This window comes from Panthera onca (genome assembly GCF_046562875.1).
Source record: "Panthera onca isolate mPanOnc1 chromosome E1 unlocalized genomic scaffold, mPanOnc1 haplotype 2 h2.Chr16_ul_3, whole genome shotgun sequence".
Taxonomy (NCBI): domain Eukaryota; kingdom Metazoa; phylum Chordata; class Mammalia; order Carnivora; family Felidae; genus Panthera; species Panthera onca.
The window spans coordinates 1253070-1262594 of record NW_027675817.1 but is presented as its reverse complement, the minus strand read 5'-3'; positions in this window follow the sequence as shown (position 1 = coordinate 1262594).

Below are 9525 nucleotides of genomic sequence, written 5' to 3'. Positions count from 1 at the left end.
TCGAGTGCACATGGAACATTCTCCAAGATAGATCACACACTGAGTCACAAAACAGCCCTTCATAAGTATACAAGAATTGAAATCATACCATGCATACTTTCAGACCACAATGCTATGAAGCTTGAAATCAACCACAGGAAAAAGTCTGGAAAACCTCCAAAAGCATGGAGGTTAAAGAACACCCTACTAACGAATGAGTGGGTCAACCAGGCAATTAGAGAAGAAATTAAAAAATATATGGAAACAAACAAAAATGAAAATACAACAATCCAAACGCTTTGGGACGCAGCGAAGGCAGTCCTGAGAGGAAAATACATTGCAATCCAGACCTATCTCAAGAAACAAGAAAAATCCCAAATACAAAATCTAACAGCACACCTAAAGGAAATAGAAGCAGAACAGCAAAGGCAGCCTAAACCCAGCAGAAGAAGAGAAATCATAAAGATCAGAGCAGAAATAAACAATATAGAATCTAAAAAAACTGTAGAGCAGATCAACGAAACCAAGAGTTGGTTTTTTGAAAAAATAAACAAAATTGATAAACCTCTAGCCAGGCTTCTCAAAAAGAAAAGGGAGGTGACCCAAATAGATAAAATCATGAATGAAAATGGAATGATTACAACCAATCCCTCAGAGATACAAACAATTATCAGGGAATACTATGAAAAATTATATGCCAGCAAATTGGACAACCTGGAAGAAATGGACGAATTTCTAAACACCCACACTCTTCCAAAACTCAATCAGGAGGAAATAGAAAGCTTGAACAGACCCATAACCAGCGAAGAAATTGAATCGGTTATCAAAAATCTCCCAACAAATAAGAGTCCAGGACCAGATGGCTTCCCAGGGGAGTTCTACCAGACGTTTAAAGCAGAGATAATACCTATCCTTCTCAAGCTATTCCAAGAAATAGAAAGGGAAGGAAAACTTCCAGACTCATTCTATGAAGCCAGTATTACTTTGATTCCTAAACCAGACAGAGACCCAGTAAAAAAAGAGAACTACAGGCCAATATCCCTGATGAATATGGATGCAAAAATTCTTAATAAGATACTAGCAAATCGAATTCAACAGCATATAAAAAGAATTATTCACCATGATCAAGTGGGATTCATTCCTGGGATGCAGGGCTGGTTCAACATTCGCAAATCGATCAACGTGATACATCACATTAACAAAAAAAAGAGAAGAACCATATGATCCTGTCAATCGATGCAGAAAAGGCCTTTGACAAAATCCAGCACCCTTTCTTAATAAAAACCCTTGAGAAAATCGGGATAGAAGGAACATACTTAAAGATCATAAAGGCCATTTATGAAAAGCCCACAGCTAACATCATCCTCAACGGGGAAAAACTGAGAGCTTTTTCCCTGAGATCAGGAACACGACAGGGATGCCCACTGTCACCGCTCTTGTTTAACATAGTGCTGGAAGTTCTAGCATCAGCAATCAGACAACAAAAGGAAATCAAAGGCATCAAAATTGGCAAAGATGAAGTCAAGCTTTCGCTTTTTGCAGATGACATGATATTATACATGGAAAATCCGACAGACTCCACCAAAAGTCTGCTAGAACTGATACATGAATTCAGCAAAGTTGCAGGATACAAAATCAATGTGCAGAAATCAGTTGCATTCTTATACACTAACAATGAAGCAACAGAAAGACAAATGAAGAAACTGATCCCATTCACAATTGCACCAAGAAGCATAAAATACCTAGGAATAAATCTAACCAAAGATGTAAAAGATCTGTATGCTGAAAACTATAGAAAGCTTATGCAGGTAATTGAAGAAGATATAAAGAAATGGAAAGACATTCCCTGCTCATGGATTGGAAGAATAAATATGGTCAAAATGTCAATACTACCCAAAGCTATCTACACATTCAATGCAATCCCAATCAAAATTGCACCAGCATTCTTCTGGAAACTAGAACAAGCAATCCTAACATTCATATGGAACCACAAAAGGCCCCGAATAGCCAAAGTAATTTTGAAGAAGAAGACCAAAGCAGGAGGCATCACAATCCCAGACTTTAGCCTCTACTACAAAGCTGTCATCATCAAGTCAGCATGGTATTGGCATAAAAACAGACACATAGACCAATGGAATAGAATAGAAACCCCAGAACTAGACCCACAAACGTATGGCCAACTCATCTTTGACAAAGCAGGAAAGAACATCCAATGGAAAAAAGACAGTCTCTTTAACAAATGGTGCTGGGAGAACTGGACAGCAACATGCAGAAGGTTGAAACTAGACCACTTTCTCACACCATTCACAAAAATAAACTCAAAATGGATAAAGGACCTGAATGTGAGACAGGAAACCATCAAAACCTTAGAGGAGAAAGCAGGAAAAGACCTCTCTGACCTCAGCCGTAGCAATCTCTTACTCGGCACATCCCCAAAGGCAAGGGAATTAAAAGCAAAAGTGAATTACTGGGACCTTATGAAGATAAAAAGCTTCTGCACAGCAAAGGAAACAACCAACAAAACTAAAAGGCAACCAACGGAATGGGAAAAGATATTTGCAAATGACACAACGGACAAAGGGCTAGTATCCAAAATCTATAAAGAGCTCATCAAACTCCACACCCGAAAAACAAATAACCCAGTGAAGAAATGGGCAGAAAACATGAATAGACACTTCTCTAAAGAAGACATCCGGATGGCCAACAGGCACATGAAAAGATGTTCAACGTCGCTCCTTATCAGGGAAATACAAATCAAAACCACACTCGGATACCACCTCACGCCAGTCAGAGTGGCCAAAATGAAGAAATCAGGAGACTATAGATGCTGGAGAGGATGTGGAGAAACAGGAACCCTCTTGCACTGTTGGTGGGAATGCAAATTGGTGCAGCCGCTCTGGAAAGCAGTGTGGAGGTTCCTCAGAAAATTAAAAATAGACCTACCCTATGACCCAGCAATAGCACTGCTAGGCATTTATCCAAGGGATACAGGAGTACTGATGCATAGGGGCACCTGTACCCCAATGTTTATAGCGGCACTCTCAACAATAGCCAAATTATGGAAAGAGCCTAAATGTCCATCAACTGATGAATGGATAAAGAAATTGTGGTTTATATACACAATGGAATACTACGTGGCAATGAGAAAAAATGAAATATGGCCTTTTGTAGCAACATGGATGGAACTGGAGAGTGTGATGCTAAGTGAAATAAGCCATACAGAGAAAGACAGATACCATATGGTTTCACTCTTCTGTGGATCCTGAGAAAGGTAACAGAAACCCATGGGGGAGGGGAATGAAAAAAAAAAAAAAAAAAGAGGCTAGAGTGGGAGAGAGCCAAAGCATAAGAGACTGTTAAAAACTGAGAACAAACTGAGGGTTGATGGGGGGTGGGAGGGAGGGCAGGGTGGGTGATGGGTATTGAGGAGGGCACCTTTTGGGATGAGCACTGGGTGTTGTATGGAAACCAATTTGACTGTAAATTTCATATATTAAAAAAAAAAAAAAAAACAAAAAAAACCCAAAAAACTATATGCACCCCTATGTTTACTGCAGCATTATCTACAATAGCCGAATTTTGGAAGCAGCTCAAGTGTTAGCAGCCCATCTATCCATTGATAGATGAATGGATAAAGAGGTGGTATACATATACACACACACACAAGCACACACACTGGAATATTACTCAGCCATAAAAAAGAATGAATAATCTTGCCATTTGCAACAGCACGGATGGAGCTAGACAGTATAATGCTAAGTGAAATGTGTCAGAAAAGACAAATACCACAAGATTTCACTCATATGTTATGAAACAAAGGGAAAAAAAGGGACAAACCAAGAAACACTCTTAACTATAGAAAATAAACTAATGGTTACAAGAGGGGAGGTGGGTGGAGAATGGGTCAAATAGCTGAAGGGATTAAGAGTACACTTATGATGAGCACTAAGTAATGTATACAATTGCTGAATATTGTACACCTAAAACTAACACTTTATGTTAACTATATTGAAATTTAAATAAACAAACTTTAAAAGCCGTAAATGAAGTCGGGGAGGAGTGCTTATTGTTACATGAAATCATAGAATCCACAACAGAGCTAGGATGATTTCAGAAATCTTTCTGGTCAGGGGTGCCTGAGTGGCTCAGTGGGTTAAGCTTCTGACTTCAGCTCAGCTCATGATCTTACGGGGCGGGGGGTTTCGAGCCCCACATCGGGCTCTGTGCTGACAATTCAGAGTCTGGGGGCTGCTGCAGATTCTGTGTCTTCCTCTCTCTCTGCCCCTGCCGCACTTGTACTCTCTCTCTCAAAAATAAACATTTAAAAAAAAAGAAATCTTTCTGGTCCAATACCTTAGTTATATATAAGGAAGCTGATACACAGAAAGATTGTGATTTGCTCACACAACGTACACAAAATAGTAGCAAAATTCAGGTCCCTGACTCCCAAATCCAGGGATACTTTCACTAAATTTACACTGCTGCTTAGTAAACCCAGAGGCACAGCTAGGCAGAAATATGGAGAATCTAACTTTATTTTGTTTTTAGCGCTCTGATGTTTGCACTGCGCTTTCACAACTGCACTTTCTCACTTGCTGAGTTACCACCACCTCCACATCTGCTTCCCTCCCATCACCCACCACTTCTGCAAAGTACTTTCTACTCTTTCCATTTGGGTTCCCTTCCAAACCGCCCCTCACTTCCTCCCTCACTTCCCTTGCAGCGATGACCGCAAACGTCCATTAACAGCAACTGCAGACACCTCTTCACCGCACCTGTTGCCCTTAACGTTCACACATGACCGGCACCACCCCCAACTACCACCTTTAACAATACTGACTGAACTTCCACTTCATGGAAGAACCTGTGCTGTGGAACATTCCAACAGGCCCTGCTCGTTTAGCCTTCTGGCGAAGAAAGTGAGTAGACCTGTGAACACGTTAAACCACTCACCAGATGAAAACAAGTGCTCTACTAGAGGTCTGAGGGTTTGCTCAAGAAGCAGGGAAGCGTCCCAGCCACCATGACCTCCACCCTTCTAGAACCACCACCATTTCCGAGGCACCACGGGATCCAGCCGCGTCTGCCCCTTTAGTGCCCGGCCCGCCCAGTCACATCGCTGCCCCTTCTGGAACCTTCGTCCATCTCCGTAATTGTTCTACTTTGTCCCTCGCACCGGGTGGCACGCTCCTCGGCAAGTCTTGCCTCTCCACCTGTGTCCCCCCGGGGGGGGGGGGGGGGTGTCCCACCGTGAACCCCCTCGGGCTCCCAAGGGTGTCCCCGTCCTCCCGCCTCACGGGCCGAGGCCCTAGCCCAACGGGATCCGAAGGTCCTAGCTGCAGGCCGCTCAGCCCCCCCGCGTGGCCCGGCGCTCTCGCTGCGCCGCCTTCCCGGGCTCCCACGCGACGAAGCCCCGCCCCCAGGTCACCTGACCGAGGCCGACGCTCCGCCCACTGAGAGGCCCGCGCTGGAAGAGCGCGGGACCCAGGGCACGGCCACCGCCACCGCCTCCGCCACCGCGCAGGGGCTCCGGGGCAGCCGGGAGCGGCTGAGCTCGCCGCCGCCTCCGCGCCGACTGGACGGCGCTGCGGCCCCGCGGCTCCACCCCACCTCACAAGGGCCTGTGACCTCACCCGGCCCCGCTCGGCGGCCCAGACGCGAGCTCCTCCCCGCGCGCTGTCCTCCCGGCACCTGGATTTCGCCGTCCATCCCGCACTCCCTACCCTTCCTGCAGCTGTCTTCGTTCCCTGGTGCAGTGTCCCGCCCCAGTCTGACATCTTTTCAGGATTATCCTGTATCCATCCTTTGAATACTTCCCGCCCTGCCTTCGAAAACATTCCATCCTTCTTGGTTTCTACCGCTCTGTACCGGACAACAGCGCAGAGCTCTTTGTCCCGACACTTTGCTGAAATCTGTTCCAGGCTGCCCTTCAGAGGACTAACGCTCTCTTTGGGAAGAGATGCTTTGTGTTTCTTCGAAGATCAATTTCTTGTGTGTGTGCGTGCTGCAGATGAAATGTTACTGGTAAAAGACAACAAAGCGATTTTTCACGGCTTGCCCCAAATATTATGTCGCTAAAACGTTGTACGAATCCAAGACAGTGAAATTAATCATTTTTAAGGTTTTTGCTACACTAGAGTCGTAATGTTCTGTCAAGCGGAGAGCGTTTTGCAAATATTTTCCCTCTAAAGCTCATGATTTGAGGTGTAAAGGTAAATTTTCAAAAAGGTAAAATTCACATTGATTGAGCCAACCTGAGCTCTCCGTTGTTAACATTGTGGTGAGCAGCGTGGGCTTTAGAGCTGGATCTATGCAAATTCAATTATTGAGTCAATTATCCTAATTATTTACTGTATGCAGTGGGGCAAACTAAGCTCTCTAAGCCTCAGTTTTCTCATTCGTTCAGAATTGTGATAATTCAAAAATGTTTATGCAGTGCTCAAAAAATGTTAAAACATTTAATTACTTCAGAGATACTTGTGCCCATTTATATCTCAAATCCTGTTGTGTAGGCATTCTTTAGTATTCTTTAGTATTTTTAGTATTCTTTAGTATTTTAACATGTATGTGTTTTATCTCCCTAAACAGTCTGTAAGTAATGAGTGCTGAGACCATGTCTTTTATTTTTGTAAACACCCCACCCTCCATTCCCTACTTCCCCACCTACCCACACACACTGTTTACAGTCCACCTCTATTAATGAGCTGAGCCCATTTTCCATCTATTCATAAGACATCAACTTCTAACGTGTAAGGATTATAATGGTTTCAGTCTGTCTGATCACCAGATTGTGGACGCTTCACAATCTTGAGCACTTGTAGTTTGTTAGTACTGAGTCTATTGATGAGTTAGTTACTGTATTAGTCAGTTTCAGAGACGCTCACCAAATAGCACCAAGAGTATAGTAGTTAGGATTAGATTCTTTCACCTAACAGAAAATCCCTAAATAACAGTGGCCTAAGCAAGATAGAATTTTATTTCTCACATTCAAGAGGTTCAGAGATGGTCACTCAAGGGTGAATATTGCTAACCATAGTTGCAAGGACACAGTCTTCTATTTTACTGCTCCACTGGCATTTTTTCCAGTGGTGGCTTAAGGGAGATATCACAGGCAAAAGACTCTCAAAAGATTTTAAGGTTATGCTTCTTGGATCCTCTCATTCAAATAATATGGCTTCTAAGAAGCTTAAGGCTTTTGTCCTTCTGCAGAAGCCCGAGGTAGCAAAAGATTTAGCTCAAAGATATTTATGGGTAGGGCTTTTATTTTATGGGACTGAAACCCAATTAAGATTTGCAGGAGATTCATAATTTTTTTAAAAGAGTATTGTAATTGTCAGAAACACTGCCAGCTTGGGCTGAAGGAGTCAGAGCATGAAAAGGAAAGAGGTCTTTGGACCCTCAAGCTCTATAAGCAGGAAGCAGGCTGAGAAAACTATTTCCATGTAAATATATGCTACCTTTAATGGAATAAAGATGGCTTAAAGGGTAAAACCAAAAGCCTAGAAGATAGAATGAAAATCCATGGAGAATTATTCCCAGGCCTTTCATATGGAACTGCCAGCCTATACCCAAGTGACTTTCAGAACTGCTATGGACTGGGGGCTTCTGCAAACCTGTTTTCTGCCCCTTGAAACTGGAATGTCTATAACAGTTACCCTATCTGTCCTGCCATTTTAATTGGTTGTTGCAGGAAGAGAGCATTATAGCTTTTTCCTTTAGTTCACAGGACTTCAGATTAAGAGGCACTATACTCAAGTAGCCAAATGTAAGGAACTATATCCAAGAAGACTCCTCTGCCCCAGGACCTATTTAGAGGACAAGACTCTGGACTTTGAGTGAATGCTATAATGAGATAAGACCCGGGGTCCTTGGGAAGGGGGAGCACTTGTTGCAAGTGAGGGAACTAGGAATAAGGAGTGACCAGAGGGTGGACTGTGGCAGTTTTGAACTATGTCCACAAGTTCTTTGGTGTATTAGTTTCTTGTTACTGTAACAACTTACCACAAACTTCAACAACAATGTATTACATTTCTGGAGGTCAGAAGTCCAAAATTGGCCTTACAAAGGCTGCATTTCTGGAGGCTCTAAAGGAAAATCTACTCCTTCCCTTTTCCCGCTTCTAGAGGCTTCTGCATCCCTTGACTCGTGGCAACCTCACACTGACCTGTTTCCATCATTACATTTCCTATTCTCACTCTGACCCCCTTATGATTGTATTAAGGCTATCCACATAATCCATGAAATTTCCCTGTTTCTGCCCTTAATTACATCAGCAAAATTCTTCATTCCATGCCAGGTAACATATCCGCTGGTTCTGGGGATTAGAACATGGGTGCCTTTGGGAGAGGGGGATGGGCAGGGGCAACAATTTTATCTACCAGGGCGCTCATACCTTCAAGAAGTGGCATCTAGGTTCATGAGTTCTAGCCCCGCGTCAGGCTCTGTGCGGACAGCTCAGAGCCTGGAGCCTGCTTCAGATTCTGTGTCTCCCTCTCTCTCTTTCTGCCCCTTCCCCACTCATACTCTGTCTCTGTCTCTCTCTCTCTCAAAGCGTAAACATTTAAAACAATTTAAAAAAAAAAAGTGGCATCTGGTCCACGCTTCTTGCATGTGGACTAGTTGTAGCGGGCTGCTTAACAACGAATAGAGTATGGTGGAAATGCTGACGTGACACGTACAAAACTACGTCACAAGAGATATTGCAGCTTCCTCCTGGCTCTCTCTTGGCTTCCGCACTTTGGGAGAAGCCAGCTAACATGCCGCAAAAACTGCAAGATCGCGTTTGTGGTTTTAAGCTGCTAAATCGTGGGGTAATTTATTATGCAGCAATAGATAACTACCACAATCCCTCAGGTCCCATCCTGTTCCGTGAGGTCTGCTTAAGTTCTAGCTATTGTCTCTACAGTCGGCCTACCTGAAGAAGGAAGGGGAGAGGGGAGGCATGCTCCCTTCTTAAATGGCACGCGATGGAAGTGGTATGAACCTCTTCCATTCACATCTGTCTACAAGATGGACAGGGCAGCCTAGGAGAAGCTTGGAGACATAGTATCTATTCCAGGCAGCCATGTGTCCAACGGGAAATTAGGAGTTCTGACTATGTGAGAAGAGGAAAACACATATGGGGGCACAATTAGCAACCTCTGTCACAATGGGGGATTATAAGGGTCAGGAGAAGCAAAGTTGAGCATAGATCCATTAACATTTTTCCTAACCAATCTCTTCATTGGCCACCGAATGATATTTACACACCCAGCACTGTGATCTCTCCAAAGAAATCATGCCAATTGTATGAGTCACAGGAAAACCCAACTAATAGAAAAAAAAAAAAAAACCCACAATGAATTGCGAAATTTTTTTTTTCTTACAAAGCTCTTTTCAGGGACACTGATAAAGAATTTACTGTGGAGATTTTGCCTGAAGGCTGTTAAATCTCCTAAATGTTGCTTTCTAAATGCTTCTATTCTGTGAGCATTCTCCCGTGTATTGTCAGAAAATACACAGCTGATGGAAAATGTCTTCTCTGTGCAAAAGTTTAGAGAGACAGCA